The following is a 22089-nucleotide window of genomic DNA, read 5'->3' on the forward strand; positions in this document are numbered from 1 at the left end:
ATACTGGTGAGCTAAGTGTATAAGAAGAAAATTAATTTTTTGTTTGATAATGTTTAATACGTTTTTTTTTATTATATCTAAACCTAAACACAAAATGAATAAACAAATAAGATTACAACATTTAATTATATAATATTTTCCATTGATATTAATCATGAAAGTAAATTGTAAGTGGGTTTATGTTTAGAGAAAAGCCATACTGGGCTATCTGCTATGCAAGTCCTTCCTAAAACAAGACACTGTACCAGTGGTGGCCTTATTTTGTGGAATTTCATAAAATTGTGTTAATCTATTCTAGTTGACTTGATGTGCAATACAGTTAGCACCAACAATTTCTTTAAGGGTTGATCAAAAACAGAGTGTGTTTAAAGTAAAATGTTCTCAATAATGTTTATATACTTTTATCATGAATTTTTGCACATGTATTTAAACTTAGTATTTGTTCTAAATGAGTAAATATGGGTAAAAAGAACAAGCACTTTAGTTAAGCAACAAAGTTTAATTTATATTTTAATTCCTAGTTCTCATGTAAACTTTAATTTCTCTAATGTGGCTTTCCATATTAACCAAGTTGTGCACTTCAACCTGTTTGAACTTATAATGGATATTTACCATAAAGATGTAACTTATGTATACTCACAATGTATTAAATAAAGCACATTTCATTCAGTAGGAGATTTATGAACTGAAGAAGGACAACTGCAATGATGTAAATTTTGATTGTTCAATCTTCCTTTACTTAATTCATCCAACAACGTACTCCCATTTACAAACACACAAGTCTGCCCCTTGTTGTGACAGTAGTACGTTTACAAACTTACTACACAAAAATCCAAGGTTCAATTCCCCACTGTAAACACAACATATAGCCAGAAGTGACTTTGTTTCAGACAAAACAAATATACCAACACATCTTACTTATAACATAAATTAAGCAGTTTAACATGCTAGAAAATCCTGAGGGTGAAAAATAGAAAAACGAAATAAATATTGCCCCCCTCTTATTTGATACCAGACATTTGGATATGTTCATGACACCTTCATGATATGATGACATGGCAAATGAGCTTTAATAAAGCTCACTAATTATCTATTAAATTCACTTATGAAGTAGTTTTTCTAGTAGCTACTAGTATTAGCTTAAAAAAAATAGAAAAGAAGGTAAAGATCACAATTTATTGAAAACTATCTGTTCATCACACCATCACATTGACAATCAAATCCCATCACACAAAATCTGAAAGGGCATTAGTTTTATATTTTGATGAATATATAAAAATATATAACAGTGGCCAAAAAATGATTGGGCAATGAAATATTACTGCTAAAATGTATTGACAAATGTTTCTACTCAGATATCACTTTTAGAAAATCTGATAAATTTATGAAACAGCAATTTGATAAAACTATAAAATCACTCAGCAAGAAAGATTAATTTTACCCTATCGACGTAATTTACCTTGTAAGGATAAATAACCAGTATATATTACCTTTTCAATTTTGAAAATATGTTTAAATATAAAAATGTAATATAAATAAAGAATAAAAGCATAATTATAATGTAATAAATTAATACAGTAATGTGCAAAGAAAAATTAAATGCGTGCAAAAATGCTGTTTATATATCTCCAAAATAAAGAAATAACGCTGAAAACAAATTTCGATTTTTTAAGATATAACTTTCGATAATTATTTAATCAACGTGAAATCTCATTAAGTTATCAATTATATTATCTTAGGTAGCTTGCATTATTAATTATTGATAAAGCAAAGCGACAGAATAATGGTACTTTTTTAGACAATATTCTCATGGAGCCCTCACACGAAAGTTCTTTTTCGTACCGGCCCGGCATGGCCAGGTGGTTAAGGTAATTACTGTCTAACTAATGAAAGTGCAAATAATCTATGGAACTATAAGAGAAATGATTAATTTGCACCAAATGTATGTGTAGATTGTGCATGGATATTGCCCTGAAAGGGGCCTGAGTAAGTGTGGGTTACTCTGGCCCTCGTGTACCATATATAAGTACACTTGAGAGTTGTGAAACCAAAATTTCAAGGAAGGAGGTAGAGGTCAACGAAACCTGACTCTCCTGGGTACATAAATATCTATACTCAAATACCTATACAAGAGAGAGCGAAAGTGATCGTACTTAGAGGCATCGCAGTGAGTTAATCCGGAACTGGAAGTCACGTGCAAGTACGTAGTGGGTTGTCGTCCTTCCTCAATTCATGTGTAATGTGCCCTACGTGAAACAAAGATTCTTGTTTCATTTGATGATCCATTCTATACATATGTTGCTTTGTTTTTCGAATTACTTGTGGCCAACTCCTATTTTAGAACAGATAATTCCTGAGAAGACATGATGCTTTTAAAATACGTAGTTCACGTAACAGCAACACATTTTAAGTTTTCAGGTAACTAATTAACTTTTGCAGTGAAACTATGCAATAATTAACAATATATTTACATCAAGATGTTGTTGTTTTTTGCCTAACATGGGCATCTACAGAAACAATTTCCAGGGGATGGAGGGGTAGGGCAAAGTCAAAATCAAAGAATGAATGACTCCTTTTCAAAGTTTCATCATCATAGTCAAGAGAATTTGACAAGCTCTCATGATCATGTTTTTGATTACCAGCATGGACATCTGGATAAAAAAGTTCCAGGGGACGGAGGGGTGGGGAAAAGTCAAAATCAAAGGACGATGGACCCGTTTTCAAAGTTTTATCATTATATTCTTATTCGCATTGTCTAGAACCCCCTGTAAGTGTTTTTTTTTAGATTTTGTACCAATCATTAGACTTACCATCCAAAATGTGGTGCCTAAAATCACATCTGCGAAAGTTTTGCTATATTCATTCGATTGTGTGACAACAAATAAGTCAAGTGTAAGCAGCAACTGCTGTACTTTCAAGACAAACGAATAATTCTTTAACTTCTAAACCTAATGGCATGGCCAAGGTTCTTGAAGATGCCAATGGTGAAATTTCATTATTTTGTACCTTAGGTTTCACAAAGTAATAGAACAGTTCAAATGTTAAACAGAAATATCGGCCTATTCAGTTAAAAAAAAAAATTCAGCTTAGATAGTTGATCTCGTAGGATTTTTTTCCCTTTTTTATTTCGACTCAATTCGATTTATACAAATTCCAATCGACAATTGCAACTTAAAAGGTTGGTTTTGGGGATTACTAGCTAAGAGAAGCATTTCACACATTATGTTGATATTCTAGAAGTATACCAAAAAGTATTACATGGGAGTGTCAAAATTAAAGAATATTCTAAACAGCTGATTTTTTTATTTTAAATTTCGCGCAAAGCTATACAAGGGCTATCTGCGGTAGACGTCCGTAACTTAGCAGTGTAAGACAAGAAGGAAGGTCACTACTCACAATCACCCACGGCCAACTTTTGGGCTACTCTTTTATCAACGAATAATGGGATTGACCATCACAATATAACGCCTCCACAGCTGAAATGGCGAGCATGTTTGGCGTAACGGGGATTCGAACTCGTGACCCTCGGATTACGAGCCGAGCGCTCTTACCACCTTTCCATGCTGGGCCCCAGCTGACTGAACCAACTTAATCGGAAGTTGAAAAGTTAATCAAGCTAGGGAGAGAGAGTAAAAAAACCAAAAGGATAAATGATAAACACACCTAAGAATACAAACTATGATACAGACATAATATAAACGAAGATAAAACTATAATAGAACCTATTTAACTCAATGCTCTTGGTTGTTACGAGTGATCTCGCTAGATGAGTTGGTTGACTTTAAAGAGATATATAAAAAAGTTGAAGTTTTAAAAGAAATTATAAAAATCAACTCTAGGTAATGACAACTATGGCATGGAGTTCCTAATTTAAGTTAGAGCGATATCTCGCACTAGAGATATATATTAACAAGAAGTTAAATAAAGCATTGGGAACTTAAAAACTTACAGATAGAAGTAATAAAAAAGTAAGATAACAAAGCTGGATATATCATAGACTCAAGCTATAAACCCCTATTTTGATTCCATGCTCTTACCTAAAATTACATTTGGTAGAATCAAAATAGGGATTTGTAATTTGAGTGCGTAATGTATACAATATATCTAGCCTTATTTCCTTACTTTTTAAGATTTTTTTTGCTGGCTTTTTTTATGCTCAAATACGAACAAAAAATTACTTGTAAAAACGGCCATATTAATGACTGGGATTATTTTAATATTATATATAAATTTAGAAATATATGTTTCGTGGCGGATGTGTGAGGTGAATAATTTATTGTAATATAAACACCAGCAAAAGTGAAACCGAATGGAAGTTAAAAAGAAAGGTAGATATGTAAATTAATATTTTACCTCTTATGTTTTAAGACTATTTCAATTTAAACAATTCTTTCGATCAGAACACTCACTCTGACTTGATGTTTCATTACATATATTTTTTGTGACTGTACTTACCTACTATTAGAACAGAATGTAATGGTTGGGAAAATTATCTTTTCCACAGGTTCGATCTTAATCTCTACAGTCATTGGATATTCATAGTAGAATTGAACAAACTCGACAATGTGAAAAATAAATCCAGCCACACAACCTACCAAAATTAGTAATTGGAGAATAGGAGCAACTAGTTGTGAGAATGTTTTATATGAAATCATGGCTGGATTAATAAAGAAGGAGGAAATAGTTCAATACATTTATAAAGGCGACAAGGAATTTATGTCTTTAGTTATTATATCAGTCGATAAAGTCGTGTTAATGACAGCAAGGCACGTGGATATTTATGCATGCGCTTTCTTTTCATAAACTTAAGACGAGTTTTATGAGTTTGCGTTGAAAGGTGCAATCTACATTTTACATTTTGTTATTCTGTTATATGACATGACAACATTGTATTCACATAATGATACAAAAGAGAAATATGTTAACTGGCATTCAGAGAAACGAATTTCAAAAAACGATTTACCGCAGCAGCCAGCTTACAAACTGCTGGCCAAAATCTTAAGGTCAATGAACATAAAGAAAAAATATGCATTTTGCATTGTTACACTCAACCACTTATTTGAGTAGAGCTTCGAAAGATGAAAATAAGAAAAGTGAAAATAAAAATAAAAAAACTTTTTTAGCATTTAATTTGGAAAATGTGAACACTATGAAACTAGCCTAAATACTAGCTGGTCAAAAGATTAAGACCATACTGAAACGAAGCGTTAATCGGTAAACACGTAACGAAATTTATTCATTTGTGTTCGAGCATTCACTGACATCTCCTGTGTTATATTGGGTAAGAACATGGCAAAAGCTAAAACGTTGACAGAGGAGAGAAGGCGTTGAGAAGGAGGATTCGACGGGTTGTCTGGCAAGACACCAGCCGATCGTCGAACCAGATTAAGACCCTTACGGACGCAGAATGCAGCTCAAGAACAATAAGACAGCATCTACATGAGAAAGGCTTTAAAAACCTTAAACGTGTTTAAAGGCCACGCCCCTTCCTCACCACGAAACAGCTCGGTAAAACTTTGCTGAGAAGCACCAAACATGGGACGTAGAAAAGTAGAAAAAAGTTTTGTTCTCTGATGAGAAAAAATTTAACCTGTATGGTCCAGATGCTTTCAAGGTTACTGGCACGATAAGGATATCCCACTGGAGGCATTTTCTACACGACACAGTGGAGGAGGTTCCATCATGATCTGGGGTGCTTTCTCCTTCTGTGGAACAATGGATCTTTAGGTTATACAGGAGCGACAAACAGCAGCTGGCTACATTGGCATGTTGGAGAGAGCATTCTTACTGAGTGAAGGCCCTCGCTTCGTGGAAATGACTGGATCATTCAACAGGATAACGCTGCAATCCACAATGCCCGCAGGATAAAGGACTGTTTCATGACAAATAACATGATTCTCTTGGATCATCCAGCATTTTAGCCCGAACTGAATCCCATTGAAAATATTTGGGGATGGATGGCAAGGGAAGTCTGTAGAAATGGACGTCAATTCCAAATAGTGCATGATCTTAACGCTTATATCGATCATGCATGCCGAAGCGAGTTTTTGAAGTTATTCCCAATGACAGCTGTACAACTGACTACTGAGACCTCTTGTTGGGTATTTCCTACTCTGTTTAGAACTTCTTTTTGGTATGGTCTTAAACTTTTAATCAGCTAGTATTTAGACTAATTTATTGGTGTTCACATTTTCCCTATTAAATGCCAAAATTGTTTTTTTATTTTCCCTTTTCTTATATTCATCTTTCGAAGCTCTACTCAAATAAGTGGTTGAGTTTAACAGCGCAAAAAGCACATTTTATCTTTATGCTTTTTTTTGTTTGTTTGGGAATTTCGCACAAAGCTACTCGAGGGCTATCTGTGCTAGCCGTCCCTAATTTAGCAGTGTAAGACTAGAGGGAAGGCAGCTAGTCATCACCACCCACTGCCAACTCTTGGGCTACTCTTTTACCAACGAATAGTGGGATTGACCGTAACATTATACGCCCCCACGGCTGGGAGGGCGAGCATATTTAGCGCGACGCGGGCGCGAACCCGCGACCCTCAGATTACGAGTCGCACGCCTTACGCGCTTGGTCATGCCAGGCCCCTGGCTTAGATAGCCCTTGTTTACTTTCGAACAAATACGTCTAATAAATGAAGAAGTTTTAATTATTGGATAACAATGAATATTAAGAAACGAAAAGAAATGTTCTTAAAATTTGACTTTTCTGAGCTGAAAAAACATACTGTATGTAGTATTAAATTAAACCAATCTTTATTTAATAAGCGGAAAAAAATAAATGTATAGAAATAGGTGCACTATAGAGTGAAGGTCAAGTCAGGAATGAACAGAGTATAATAAAACTTCCTCTGTACAACCTCACGAGGGGACGTATCCAACATTCGGTTCATGTCTGTTGCGTCAATTTCTGTACCCTGTAAAGAATAAGCCAGGTATGCCTATCATACAATGACTAGAGGTTTCTGTGAATCAAATTATTGGTAGCAACGCGTATACTGTAAAATCTATTTATATGACAACACAAAAGTCAGCTATAACTTGTGCGTTTCCCCCTTTAGAACTTGCCCTTTCTTTTGCAGTTAACTGTACATGTGAACAAAAATACAAATATAAACAAATTCTCAGAGGTTTCTGTGTATTGATGTTATACAACCGTTATCGTCTATACAAAAGTAAAAGAATCATAGACACGTTTGTATAAGTTGTATGATAACATGACTATAAAAATCGAAGTATGTATGAAGCGGATGTTCGACACAATCCTTTGTGTGGTTGTACAGAGGAAGTTCTATACAGCGTGACAATTTCCTATATTTTCATTTTGTTCAATATTTTTCCATGTATTTTTCGTGCATCATTAATTCATTTGTGTTGATATCCTGTACATAAATCATCATTGTGGGTGTGCACAATAATATTATGGTACTTATATGTTGTGTGCATTCTCTTCACTTGTGTTATGTGAACACATTGTAAGTTACGTATGTGTTGCACATGTGATGGCACACACTACAGTGTGAAATGTAGTGTGGATTGTGGTTGTGTGCATATACTAAGGGTTGATATATTAGTCAATCAATTTAATTAAACTACTTCACGTAATCACTAACACGTGGTCCTCGTGCTGTGTTCTATTTGATACACTTATAACTATAGTACATCTGTTTGTTACACAGCTAGAAGCGTTCAACAGTGTCAGTCAGTCGGTGAAACTGTGAAATTTGTGATTTTTTTTGTATATGCCCTGCTGACATTCTCAAGTGGTTCTATAACTTGTAATTTTTTCGAGGCTAAAAGACGAGTGCACAGAACTTCCGACATGAATTCTACATCACAGGGAGAGAATTGAAAATTCTTTGTCTTATTCAAAAGAACGTTTGTTCACATTTGGGCTGAGATAGTATGACGTTGTATGTAATAAAGAAAAAATAATAACATGACCTCTCTAAGAGTGCAGGCCAATTGAAAGTCGGAAGTGTTTACTCTCAAGGAATTTCTAAACTTATATACAGCAAAGTTACCACAAACAATTTCTAGGGATTCAAAAATAAATCGTCACGAATACTATTCATGAGAAAGGTATAAAAAGACCTAAGTAGAAATGTTTCATGATCATATGTCGATCGCACATGACATAAATTAAGAAACAGTATTTCTGTATACGAAACTCTGTAAGAACTCTATAAATACATATATCTCATGTTTTCTAATTTTTGTTTAAATGTGTGTTTCTTTCTTTTTAAGTATTGCTCAAACTTATTAAAAATTTAATATTCCACTTTCATTGTTCGTTTTAGAGCAAAGCTCTATTCTTTCGGGGAAATGGATCTTGAATTTTAACGTTATAAGTCAGTCGGTAGATTTACTGCTGTCCAACGAGGGCACAGTATTGTCTCATAATACTGACATTAATCAGCTGTATGGCTTCAAACAACACCACTTGTACGCGTACCACAGTCTTAGTTACACTGGTCGGAGCAGTTTTCACATCCTAAAAGGCGAGTATATAATTACATAATCCACGCTACAGGATCCAGGTTCTTCTGAACTGCCGGATTACAGGAAAATATATTATATAGGTTGTTTTGAATTCCTAGATTACAAGTAACTACAGTATTTCGGTTATTTTGAACTGCTGGATTACAAGTAACTACAATAATCAGGTTATAAAAGAATATTAAATCAACCAGGTTCAAATGGTTTAACAAATATTTACAACTCTGAGGCTCAAACGGTGTAATAACTATTTGCAACGTATAGTTTCAGATGGATTAATAAGTTTTAAAAAAACATAAGTTAAAATGGTTTAGGAAATATTTTCATGCTCAGCGTCCAGGATTAAAATGTTAATTAAGTTATTTACAGCTATTAATTTTCCAAATGTTGTTTTACAATGTCTTCACATTTGTTTGTTTGTTTGGGAATTTCGCACGAAGCTACTCGAGGGTTATCTGTGCTAGCCGTCCCTAATTTAAGAGTGTAAGACTAGAGGGAAGTCAGCTAGTCATCACCACCCACCGCCAACTCTTGTGCTACTCTTTTACCAACGAATAGTGGGATTGACTGTCACATTATAACGCCCCACGGCTGAAAGGGCGAGAATGTTTGGTGCGACCGCGATTTGAACCCGCGAGCCTCAGATGATGTACAATATAAAATACTGCGCCATCTATCTCCTGCTTCTCTTGCTATTCTTCTGATTATTTTTAACTGGATCTTTCAGGAGAATTTTTTCCTGATCCTGTGCCAGACTGTTGTCGTACTTTTCTCTCAGCCTGGGAAGGATCCCAAAATTCTTTCAAACTACCATCCAACTGCTTTGACGAGTTGTCTCTGTAAGACCTTAGAGAGGATGGTTAATGCTCGTCTTGTTTGGTTCCTCGAATCAAACAACCTCCTCTCACCCACCTAGTGTGGGTTCTGACGACAGAACTTCACCTTGGACCACCTGGTTGGACTTGAAACGTCAATCAGAGAAACCTTTCTCAAATAACAACTCCTTGTATCAATATTCTTTGACATTGAGAAGGCTTATGATACAACATGGAGGAATGGCATTTTGTGAGACCTCCATATATATGGGTTATGTGGTTATTTGCAAATATTTATTAAAAATTTGTTAATGGACAAGAAATTCCAAGTTCGTGTGGGTTTAAAACTATCTCACTCTTTTCTATGGGAACTTGGAGTCCTCCAGGGCTGTGTGTTTGAGTGTCACACTTTTCAGAATGAAAATTAATGCCATCACTGTATAACTCCCTCTCACTGTTGCAAACAGGCTCTATGTCGACGACTTTCACATCTCATGTCTGTCGTTGAACTTATATTGAGCAGAACCTACAGATTGCCTTCAATCATTCACTAAACTGGACAACAGCATTAGGCTTTAACTTCTCTCTCTCTAAAATTGTTTTCATTCACTTTTGCCAATATCGATGAAGTTGTGCTGCCTCTGGTCTCTGAGACAAATTTCTTGGGGCTTATCTTTTAGAGTAAGCTGACCTTTATACCACACATCAAGCAGCTACAGGTCAAATATACAAAAACACTTGGGGAGAGGATCGATGTTCTATGCTAAAGATATATCGCGCTCTTATTCAATCAAAACTCGACTATGAACACTGGTCTATAGCTCTGCCAGGACCTCGGCCTTAAAGATGATGGACCCCATTCATCATCACAAATTTCAAATTATACTAGTTCGAATATTTATAATATAAACAATAATTAAGTTCCAACATGATAAGTTATTAATTTTATATTTCTATTTTTTCACAAATACTCAATAAAATGAAACGAGCACAATAGAAAAAATTAAATGGGGCAGAAGGAAGAAAACAAAGGAAGGCCCAAGATGAAGGATGTGCGAAGTCAGGCAAAATTCTGACAGCATTTTTGAAAAGATGAGAAGATTTCGAATCATCGACATCAAAATCAGTAAAGGATGTAACGAGACACACATCACATGACTCTATGAAAAGCCTTGAACAAGAAGACTTGGAAGAGAACTACAGCAATGAAACCGATTCAAAACAGACATATTTAAGTAAAATGGAATACCAAGGTTCATCAAATTCTGAAAAAGATTTGGATGATGATTTACCTTATCCAGTTCAACAAGACAAGCCAAAATGTACTAAAATTGTAGGTGATGTGATTCACCATCAATAATTTGGATATATGAAGTTTGACAAGGCATCAGGAAAAGCAATCGTGTCAGATGCACTTCTCATAGAAATAGTGGAGAGAGGGTCGATTTATTTTCAGAATAGTGCTGGGCCTTTTGCACAAAAATTAATAGATCAATCACTTTAGCATGGTTTACAAAACAATTAGGAAAAGGAAAAGGGGGTACAGTAAATCGATCTTAATTGGTGTTTTCCCCAGGGCATTTTGTTTTTCGTGTCTGCTTTTCCCATCAAAAGGTGCAGTCAGTAACTGTTCTTCTCTGGAAACTGAAAATAGTTTAAATAGTTGGAAAAAACCAGAAAAAATTACTGCACATGAGAATTCCCAAAGGCATTGGGATTGTTTCACAACATGGAAGGAAATGGAAAGGAGGCTGATAAAAAAGAAGGTTTAATAGATGCACAGCTTGAAAATCAAATTGCTAAAGAGAATGGCGACAAGTACTTAAGAGGGAGTTATGGTGCATAAAATATTTAGCCGAACAAAATTTGACCCTAAGAGGCCACAGAGAAAGTACCACTGAAACTGAAAAAACGGAGAGTCACAGAAACGCTGGAAATTTTATAGAACTTCTGAAGCTAGTTCCAGAGTTCGATTCAGTCATGAAGGGCCACCTTTTGTGTGTGCAGCAAAATCTAGGATCAACTATGTACCTTTGACCAGAAATACAAAATGAGTTCATCCAGCTTTCAGCATCTACAGTTAGAGAAAAACTTGTGTGTGACATCCAGAGAGCCAAATACTATGGAATAATGTTTGATCCAACTCCTGATGCTTCTCACCAAGAACAAATGTTGGAGATTATTAGATATGTAGATATAAACTTCGAGGAAAAAACTGTACTTGTGAAGGAGTCTTTCTTAGGATTCATTCAAGACCATAAAAAAGATGCAGCAAGTATTGCAGACATAATATTGTAACAACTCGAGAAGGATAAATTACCTTTCGAAGATTGTCGATCACAGTGTTATGACAATGCATCTGTAATATCTAGCCATAAATCAGGATTGCAACAAAGACTTGCTGAACTCAACTCAAAGGCTACATTTGTTAACTGTGATAACTATACAATTAATTTAGTTGGGGTTCATGCTGTTAGTCATGAGGTAGCAGGCGTGACATTTTTCAGCACTGTGCAAGCTGTCTACGTTTATTTTTCGCTATCAACTCTTTGATGGGAGATACTGAAAACTGCTCTTCGTGTATCAGTAAAGTCAGAGTCAGAAACTCGTTGGAGTGCCATAGTAGAAGCTGTATAACCGATACATGATCAACTAGAACAATTGGTAGAACTAATGGAAAATAATGCGGATGATCAGGAGGAAAATTCAAATACAAGAAGTAATGCAGTTCAGTTGTTACATCGGATTCTAACATTTGAGTTTTTGGTTTTTCTTCGGTTCTGGAATACTGTACTTGCCAAGATTGACTGGGTTCAGAAAAGGCTTCAGGACCACACCATGAATTTCCATAACGCTGCTCAAGATATTCGGGCTTTACAAGTGTATTTCCTAAAAAACAGTGATGCCATATGCAAGAATTCTCTTAAAGAAGCAAAGGAACTGTGCAATTCTTGTGATGTCCAAATTGAGAGACGGCAAAGGAAGAAAAATAATGCCCAGAGAAACAGCAGAGGATGTAAGACTCAGAGCAGAAAATGAAATGCTACAACTGATGAAAAGTATGACAAAATACAAACAGAAATGGGAGACAGTTTCATCAGCTTGAAGAAACTGGACTCTAGTTTTGGCTTTCTTTTAGACATAAAAGAACTGATGTCTACAACTAATGAGAATAGCTTGAAACAGAGATGCATTTTTATGGGAAGCTCTTATGATACACACTTGGATGGCTTGGAGATGTTTAGTGAAATAATGTACTGCCGAATGCTACTCAAGACAAGGGATGATATTAAGCTTTCGACACCAAAGAACCTCCTTCACTTCATTGTGCAGTATGGGGATGATGTATTTCCAAATCTGAGAGTTGGTCTGCAGATCTTACTGACTGTTGCAACATCTATTGCAGTTGTAAAAGGTCTTTTAGTAAGTTAAAACTTATCCTGTCTTACCTGAGATAATCCATGGGACAGGAAAGATAGTCAGCCTTGGCTTTGCTGAGTATGGAGCGAGAGGTTACCAACAGCATAAATTTTGAGGAACTAATCGATAAATTTGCAGCAGCAAAGACAAGAAGAATTTCTCTTTGAAGTTACATAATTACATCCAAAGCATTATATCAAACTATTTCTTTTACTTTATGTTAACTTTTCAGGTTACTATATCCAAAGTAATGTTTTAAGTTTTCGCAATGTTATGTTTCACTATTATTTTAGTATAAAATAATTCTGCATTAATTTTTTATATGCATTCTTGTTTCTGATTCTGTCCTTCTCTGTTATTCAATTATATCTTCAAAGTACCATTGTTGCCTCAATTATTTCACTTTTCTCATCTCTTCCATACCCTAAAAATACGCCACGAAATGCAGGTTTTCACGTTCTCAAACTCATAAATTTCCGGGAAAACATGAAGGACCCCTTATGGCTTACATTTTGTCACGAGGGAACGCGAAAACTGGGCGCTGAAAACCCTAGTTACGCCTCTGGATCATTACTAAACAGTTGTGAATACAAACCTGTGATAAATTATTACTTTTAAAAGTACTAAATTTAACACTTGTGTTTATAAATATATAAATCATAACTCTTATATCATATTTAAATGAAACAGTTGTGTATATTTACCAGAGAAAGGGAAGATAAACGTTGAGATATAATCTGGCCTACCATTTGAAGGCACTTGTTGATGTTCTATAAGCAGTACAAGTGTCACCTCCATAAAGTGAGAAAGAAATAAAAACAGATAAAATAAAACTTTCTTGACCACATGCAATGAAAAATTGCATATATATAGATAAATGAAAATATTTGAAAATTTAACATTTACATAAAAAGCTAGAAATGCAAGCTGTTTACGTACAATGTCATTGGAAACTTGATGCTAGAAAGTTGTATGCTTACACTGATCCTCCTCAAACTTTGTGTACTACAACAGTTGTTACATGGATTTTATTCTTATTGGTGCTGTTCTCTGTTGGAATAATATTATAATTATTCCAGTAAGTGTTACACAGGCTTGTACAGATTAGTATTAGGTAATTGCTTGTGTACTATAAATATGTGTGAAGGGAATGGTTACAGATGTAGATATCTAAGAAGACTCTATAAACAGTGATGTCCTACCATTGTCAATTGATGTGACAAACAATGGTTATATCATTGGAATTTTGTCATGAATAACTATCCCTACACCGAAGGTAGGAAACGATATAAAGTCTGGTTAATGGCAGGTATCTCCAGAAGATTGACGTGCAGAGCTGATGAGACCAAAACCAATGACTTGCAAACACCTTTGAATTTATAAATTGCCAATCCATCACAGAAGTGACTGTAAAAAGACACAACATGGAGCAGATAAACAAAAGAGGAATGCCAGGTGTGATGTTATGTCTGTCAAACCACTAGGATATACAAACATACATTGAGGGAGGAAGAAAGATAACAGGGTCCATGTGATCCTGCACAAGGTTTCACTGAATGTACAACACAAACTGAAGAACTTGAATGTGAGCATGACCGAAGGTAAATAGGACTACCTTGAAAGCCCATGTTCCCAAAGGAGATACAATCTCATGGGCAATGAGAAACGGAAGGTGGAGGAAGGTCTTGGAGTGAGAACAGGTGTAATCCTTGGATTGCATGGCAAAGGAGGACGGTGAAAACAGTTAGCCAAATCATCACCCTGAGGCACACCAGGAGATGGTATATCCAGTCTTGTGTTAGAAGACACTACAGCATACATCGTGGACTCCAATTCATGGCAAACTAAGACCAAAAGACCTCCTCAGCAGAAAGAAAGGAGCCCAAAGCCACAGAAAATGTAGGTTGTTTTCACTGTTAGTACTAACAACAACAATTGTTCTAAGTGAAATTGTGCATCAGTGATTTGGGAATAAAAGCAGGCTATTTAAAATAAAACCACAAATTGTCAAAAAAGTGTAGCAAAAAAAAAAAAAAGAGAGTTAATCACAAGAAAAATGAGGGATACACATCTGGTATGCCAAATCAAGAAGTGAAGATTTGCAGTTTATGGATTCAACTGAACCAAGATGATGATGTATGCCCACCTACTGGTGAAGGGTTGTCACATGCTCAGCTGCATGCTACAACATAGCTGCACCATAGGAGAAGGTGGCAGTATCAAGACTAGTGGCAAGCAAAATTGTCCATATAGAGGGTAGTATTGAAGGAGAACAATTTTTTTGTATGCAAGGTAAGGAATCAAAGAAAAGTTCCAAATGGTCTTGTTTTTTTTATAATATAAGTGTTTTATTCACCAGTTTGGCTCAGAAGTGAAGTTCATCCCCATTTATTTTGGACTGAGATTTTATTAAATTTATTTGACTTAATAATTCTTCCATTCAAACACAAATATTGCAAAAAAATTATTGCAAAATACTAAAATAGAATTAATCTTTTTATCTCTTAACTTTTCTTTTGTTTAAATGAATCAATTTACATTATATCTGGAAAATATGAATTCAAATTCACCAAAACCATGCATTAATCAACCTATCTCTTCAGTAAAGCTTGGCATGGCATGGTGGGTTAAGGTGTTCGACTCGCAATCTGAGGGTTGCGGGTTCAAATCCCCGTTGCACCAAACATGCTTTCCCTTTCAGTCATGGGAGCATTATAATGTGACAGTCATTCCCACTATTTGTTGGTAAAAGAGTAGCCCAAGAGTTGGCAGTGGGTAGTGATGACTAGCTGCCTTCTGTCTTGTGTTACACTGCTAAATTAGGGACAACTAGCGCAGATAGCCCTTGAGTAGCTTTGTGCAAAATTCAAAACAAACTGTTCAGTAATATTTTGTTATATCTATTTGCAATGTATATTAAGGAACCCTCTTCCATCAAATTTTATAGTACTGTTCTGTTATCTGAAAATAACAATTGAATGATTTTGTTTCAATCTGGTAACTAAACTGTCATAACTAAAAGGTCGTTCAGTCTACCAATGAGAATAAAAGCATTTTCAGTTGAGTAATTGAATTATTTGATGATAATTCCACCAAAATAGAAGTTACTGGCATGTTTAAAAATTTCGTTTGTTCAATCAAGATCGTCATTACAGATACATTAAGTACAATCTCTGGGGCTTAATACTAGTTATGTACCAATAAAAAACAATTTATAGATTATTACTACCACAAATGAAGATGTTTGAAAATTTGATCCAACAAAAAAAAATCAAGAATACAGTTATTACAATTCTAAAACATCAGATACAAAAGATAGGTAATAAAATTAACTTTTCCATTTACAAGATTGACTGGAACAGAGAACACATTATAAGGGTAAATATCTAACAACCAATTCTCCAGTTACAGAGTGAACATATAAGTATATATTCTGGAGTAATTTATTGCTTTTTATTTTTAAACTGTATTGGTGTGTATTAGTTATTATCTGAATTATTATTATTCATTATGATATGTTGTTTTAATACTCAATGTTTGCCCCAACCCCAATAATTTTGGAAGATTGAAGACTTGTAGTGCTAAACATTTGGATTTCAATTCCTGTAACAAACAGTAGTTGAGCTTAAAAATAGACTATCATGTTTTACAGCATATAAGACATTTTTCCCCCACCAATAAAAACTTCTAAAAACATCCTGAATGTAATAGTTGAAATGAAAGAAAATGTTTTTGTTTTAACTTCTACAAAATGTTCTGTTACTTCAAAAGAAGTGCTTGCCTTATTTTAAACAACAAATCCATGATAGTATAATTCCTGCAATCCTCATTAACAGTAAATATTTTTATTTCAAACTAGATACCACTCAAAGTTGACATATTTCAACTGTGTAAGAGTCTTCATGTTTGAGATTAAGAAATTGTTATAATACTTGTAAACACATATACATGTGATACTAAAGACATACTAAGAACATTGACTTGATTCCTTTATGTCACGACTGTTGTAACTAAAATTTCCTAATTATTTAACTATATGAATTTCCTCTCAACAACACATAGCTAAAATTGACACTCAAGGTGGAATACTACATACATTTTTCAATGTGGCATGGCTTGATGGTTTGGGCGCTAAACTCGTAAGTCTTGGGTTATGATTTCTAATCCCATCACCAAGCATGAAATTTGTAACAGCCCATTTCTTTTTTTGTTGATAAAAGTTGTTATTGATTTAATGTTGACTAACTACCCTCCTCCTATCACTTCTAAATTAGGAATGGCAAGTGCAGATAATCCTCAAGTAGTTTTCAGCAAAACTTAACCATTTTTTTATTCAGAGGACATCTGTGAAAAAAATATTATTAAAGTGCTTTCATATGAAATTTTTAACAGTTGGAAGCTAGTTTGAAAATCATTTAAGATTTCTTTGTAAGTGATTTTTTTTTCTCTTTTGTATCTTAAACGTTTGAAGCCATCTTATTGAAAAGTTTATTCTTAGCATCCACTCACAATACTGATTGTTTTTTTTTTTCAAATTTATTCCCTCTAAAATGGAAATCTTCATTTTTGGATGCAGATATTTCCAGAAAAAGCATGTTTTTTTTTTTCCTTTTGCTTTCCAAGTATTAATTTAGTTTGCACTGAATTGAAGAAAATAAATAAATAAATAAAATACTTGTCTTTTATACAAGAAAATAAATTTATGGAATTTTTTGTGATTTTGACATAATTGCAGTAAACTTCAAAAGCATTACTGATACTCTCAGCAAAAGCTTTTATTATGTATATAGCACTTCTACTTCATACCCCACCTTCTAAGCCATCAAGACTTGGCAGAGTGATGACCATACCCAAGTGTGACCTTTCCTTGAGTCACCTGAAAAAGGCAGATGCTCTTATTGGAAGTACTGTCTTCTATTTGCCAAACATCTTTTGAACTATTCTTTCATTCCCATTTATTCTGATTGTTTGAAATCAGGTGATTCTCTGAACTCTGCCATAGTTTGTTATGATTCGGTGGTTGCACACAGGATCCCTTCTATAGTTTCTGTGTTCACTGCCAAAATTGTATGCCATTTCTCTTGCCCTGGATTACATAAAAGCTACTGTAGTACATGAACTATACTATTTACACTGACAAACTTACCTCTTTATTGGCACTGGAATTGCTTCACATTAGTTCTAATCTTGTTCTTGTCAATATTTGAAATTGACTGGTCCATTTCTCTTTATCATCTATTTTAATCCAATTTTTCTGGATGCCAGGCCACATTGGTATTTACAAGAATGAGCCTGTTGATACTACAGTTAACTTTACTTGCTTTAGTGAAATCACAGTTGTGCCTATTTCATATGTGGACTACTGCCATGTAATAAAGGGCAACCTCAGGACCAGTTGGAAGTCAATTTACAGTGAGCAACTTGATAACAAGCTCTTTCAGATAAAACCATCAATTGAACTTTGACCATTTGGTTTCCATAAGAATAAGAAGGAGAATGTTTTCCAAACTTGTCATAGTTTTTAACTTATCCTTTTCTTTTATCTGGTACTTATGCACCAATGTGTGACACTCGAGTCATAATAGCCAACATTTTACTGTCGTGCTGTCATTATGACCATGGGCAATGGCACCATTTTAGATATATTTTAATCACAGGTTTACCCTTGATTTTGGAAAAAATCATTGGATATGGTGACATTGTCCATCTAACAAACTTTTTAATTTTTCAAGAACCATTGGCCTTTTTAATTCTGTCATATAGAGCTCTTAACTATCCAGTACTTTTCTTGAAAGAAATTGTGAATTTTTCTCTATTTTAGGAAAGTGATGAAAATTGTCCCAGTAATTATAAACTCATTACTCTAACATCAGTTGTGGGAAAACGTTTGGAAAAATCTATTAAAAGATGCAGTGAGAAGTCAATTAACAATGTTTAGAATTTTATTGGATTGATAGCATGGTTTTACTAAGGATAATCTTATCTTATAAAACTTTTGACATTATTTGGAAAGGTTACTGCTTATGCATACGAAGGTAATGGTGTAGATTGAATGTATTTGGATTTTCTGAAAGTATTTGACAAGATGCTGTATAAAAAGCTTGTAAAAGTTGTTTATGGTTGTGGGGGATATGTAATTGAAGAAATTCTAAGTGTTATTTCTTTACACTTTAAACCAACCTTTTCTCATACATTCTTTTGATGTTCTAATTTACTGTTTCACCAACTTTCTTAATAGTCTATGATCTTCTAAGTCTCCTATCATATCAGTCAATTTAAATTTCTTAAATTTATGATGCTTTTTTCTCATTTTATGTCTTAAACTCTTTGTGAACCAACCTTTTTTTAACTTGCTGCTCTCCTTTTCTTTATATAAGAAATATGTTTACCTTGAATATTTAAAAATTGTCCACATCTGATAAGTGTCTCTAAGTAACTCAACTGTTCAATTTACAATAGATAATTTTGTCACATTCCTTCAAAATTTATTTTAAATCTCTTGCCAAAATGTTGTTATTCCTTACTTATGCAGCAAAACATTGAACCTAATAAAGTAATCATTACTTGCATCCAGATGTTACGCAGTTTCTACCGTTTCAGTCATTTGTATATTTGAAGTTAACAGTATATCTAAAATAGGAGATTTTTACTAATTGGTGAAGAAAGCCAGTCTGAGAAGTTTCCAAAAAAACCTTTCTCCCTCTTCGTTTGACCTTGATGGCCTGTAACTAATTCCCACTGAAAGCATTTTCTTTTTATATTCACAAACAGAAAGTCAAATAGAATACATTTACTTGCTATTATCTTTAATATCCTCAACTTCAAAAAGATGTAACTTGCACTTCACATGTAGAACCACTCCTCCACTTATTTAATAGTATATCTCTATTAAATAGCCTCTTTTTCTGGCCTCTCAACACTGTCTAGTCCTAGATTGAAACTTCCATCAAGGCTGAGTTAATAGCCTTAGCAAACAAGCCACCCCTACCCTATTTAAATGTAAACCATCCATTCCAAAAAGGTCCTTTCTTCTGCTGAATCAATCCATCCCACAAACCCAAATAGCCTAACTGCTCATCCTTATATATTAACATTAGTCTAACATGTAGCCCTAGTGACTTATTTCAGAGTCAGTTCTGGGCATTATCACTAGCAAAATTAAGTTATGTCGTTTTGTTTCTTTAAATGACTTTATCAACTCTTTGTAACTTTTAATAAGCTCCTCTGACATACTTTTCCCTACACATCATTAGCCCCTGTATTCACCAAACCCTGCATCTCTGCTGACCTCTTTTATTATATTTCCTGCTCTCTCAGCTATGTCCTCCACTTGTGTAGCATAATCTAATTCTTTTCTCCCCATAGACAACCATGTCTACATACCTTGTCAAGAGATGACTTTTATCTATAACCCCCTTGACATCAACATCCTTCTCTGACCTTTTTGTTTGCCTTTGCTCCAACCCTTCTTCACCAGCAGCAGCCAAGAGCTGAAATTTGTTGCACAACAAAATAGATTCATTATAACTAAATTCACTACTTTTATTCTAATAGTAAAAACGTTACTAAAACCAACACAATAGTTCTATTGAGCCATTTGTATTAAACAAAAAGAATCATATAATGGGATCTAGATGTGAGTAAACTAATAATTACATACAATTTCTACTTAATCTTTAATGCAACAGAGTCTCACAAACAACTGGTGTATAGAGTAATATAATACTTTTGTTTGTTTTATAAATATTATTGAAAACATTGAGTGAATAAAGCCTGTACCTGAATCAGACAAATATCCAATGGTAATTGTTGTTCAGTACTCAGTAAAAGTTCAGAAGAATATGGAAATGTTTCTCTTTTTTATCTCTGTAACAATCACAAAACAAGTTGGAGGAACCAGTTTTAACACAAAAGACAATGCAAGACTTAAGCAAATACATGAATATGTTAAAACTAGTTCTTTCATTTCCAATACTTCTGACAGTTCCATTTGCTGTAGTCTTTTGATCACTTACCACTACACAATATTCTGTTGTAAAAAGTTTGTATTTACCTTTACTATAAAAATGTTAGAAAATTTATATACAAGACTATTTTAATGGGTTTCCACTCTATTATGCGTAAATGCTATTTTACCAATTTTTCTGTGTTTGTTTCAAGATACCAAAACAAATATTTTGTTAATCCATCATTTTTTCTTAAAGCACACTCTTTTAAAGTTAATACAACAGTTAGCTTTAATTAACTAATCAATCACTCAACATGATAATTTGTTGGATCTAGGTGTATTTGCTTACATTCACAGGTACCACTTTTACGTGATTTATTTTGTCAGTGAATTCCTGCAAAACTGATTAGAAATTGCATTTTTTAAATTTCCTCTTTGAACATAAAAGTTTGAATTAAATGAATATATTGCTGAATTATAAAATGATATTCTCTCTTTCATGCAACTGTATACAAACAAATGATATACTATGTAAATGAAAATGCATTTTATCTCGGCCAATATCTGGGTTTGAAACTATCGTGTTGTACCTTAGATATCAGCTTCTTAAAAGCAGTCCAAAGAAGCTGCAAGCCATGAAACTATCTTTCCTTTGAATTACTGAAAGCACTGAATCACAAATAGACAGTCACACCAACATAGTATTTCCAACTAATATGCACACTTTGATTCTTAAAATTCAGAGTTGGTAGTCTGCAATTAGTTACTAGAAAATATAGAAACTAAACTATGTGATGATATCATTATCTGAATGTATGTGCCTGACTATATAAGGGTTAAGATAAAGAAGATGGCAAGTTAACAAGAGAGGCTCATATCTACACGCACTATAGTAACCTTCTTTGCAATACGCATATAAAAAGATAACCATTGATGGTATTTATCAGTATTCAGAAGAAATGAGGCTGCCAATAAAATCAAATTACGGAGAATCAATAGCACAATACAGTCATAAAGCCATTGATAAAAACCAGAAGACATGATGGATCAGTAACAAAAATTCTCGTTTTATACTCTGCTGTGGGTCAATTAATGTAAATTTTCCCGTTGTGGCCAAACAGGAATATCTACCTAAAATGCTTAGTTATTGTCTCATTATGAGCTAACCCAAATTTATGTGTTAAACAAACTCATTATGATTCAGAGAAGAGTATCTGGACCAAATATTTGTGGCTATTTCTTGTTGGTTTAACCCAAATTCACGGTAAAATATTCTCATCGAGATTTATTTTACGACATTTATAATGTTTCCTACTTAAAGACAAGAGATAAAAAATCAGAAATTGCAAAATAATATACCTTGATAAAAAGTAGTTCTACTTTTCAAATCATTCATAATGTGGTG

The 22089-nt window shown here is 34.1% G+C and overlaps 1 long non-coding RNA gene across 1 annotated transcript; it reads right to left on the reverse strand.

Moving 5' to 3' along the window:
- Nucleotides 1-7581: 7581 nt before the first annotated feature.
- Nucleotides 7582-20604, reverse strand: LOC143254638 (uncharacterized). Its single transcript, XR_013030296.1, has 3 exons — nt 20516-20604; nt 20120-20226; nt 7582-8553 (listed from the first exon to the last, which is right to left on the reverse strand). It is a non-coding gene; the product is annotated as an uncharacterized LOC143254638 (long non-coding RNA).
- Nucleotides 20605-22089: the final 1485 nt, after the last annotated feature.

The sequence above is a fragment of the Tachypleus tridentatus genome, chromosome 6 (assembly GCF_004210375.1).
Source record: "Tachypleus tridentatus isolate NWPU-2018 chromosome 6, ASM421037v1, whole genome shotgun sequence".
Lineage (NCBI taxonomy): Eukaryota > Metazoa > Arthropoda > Merostomata > Xiphosura > Limulidae > Tachypleus > Tachypleus tridentatus.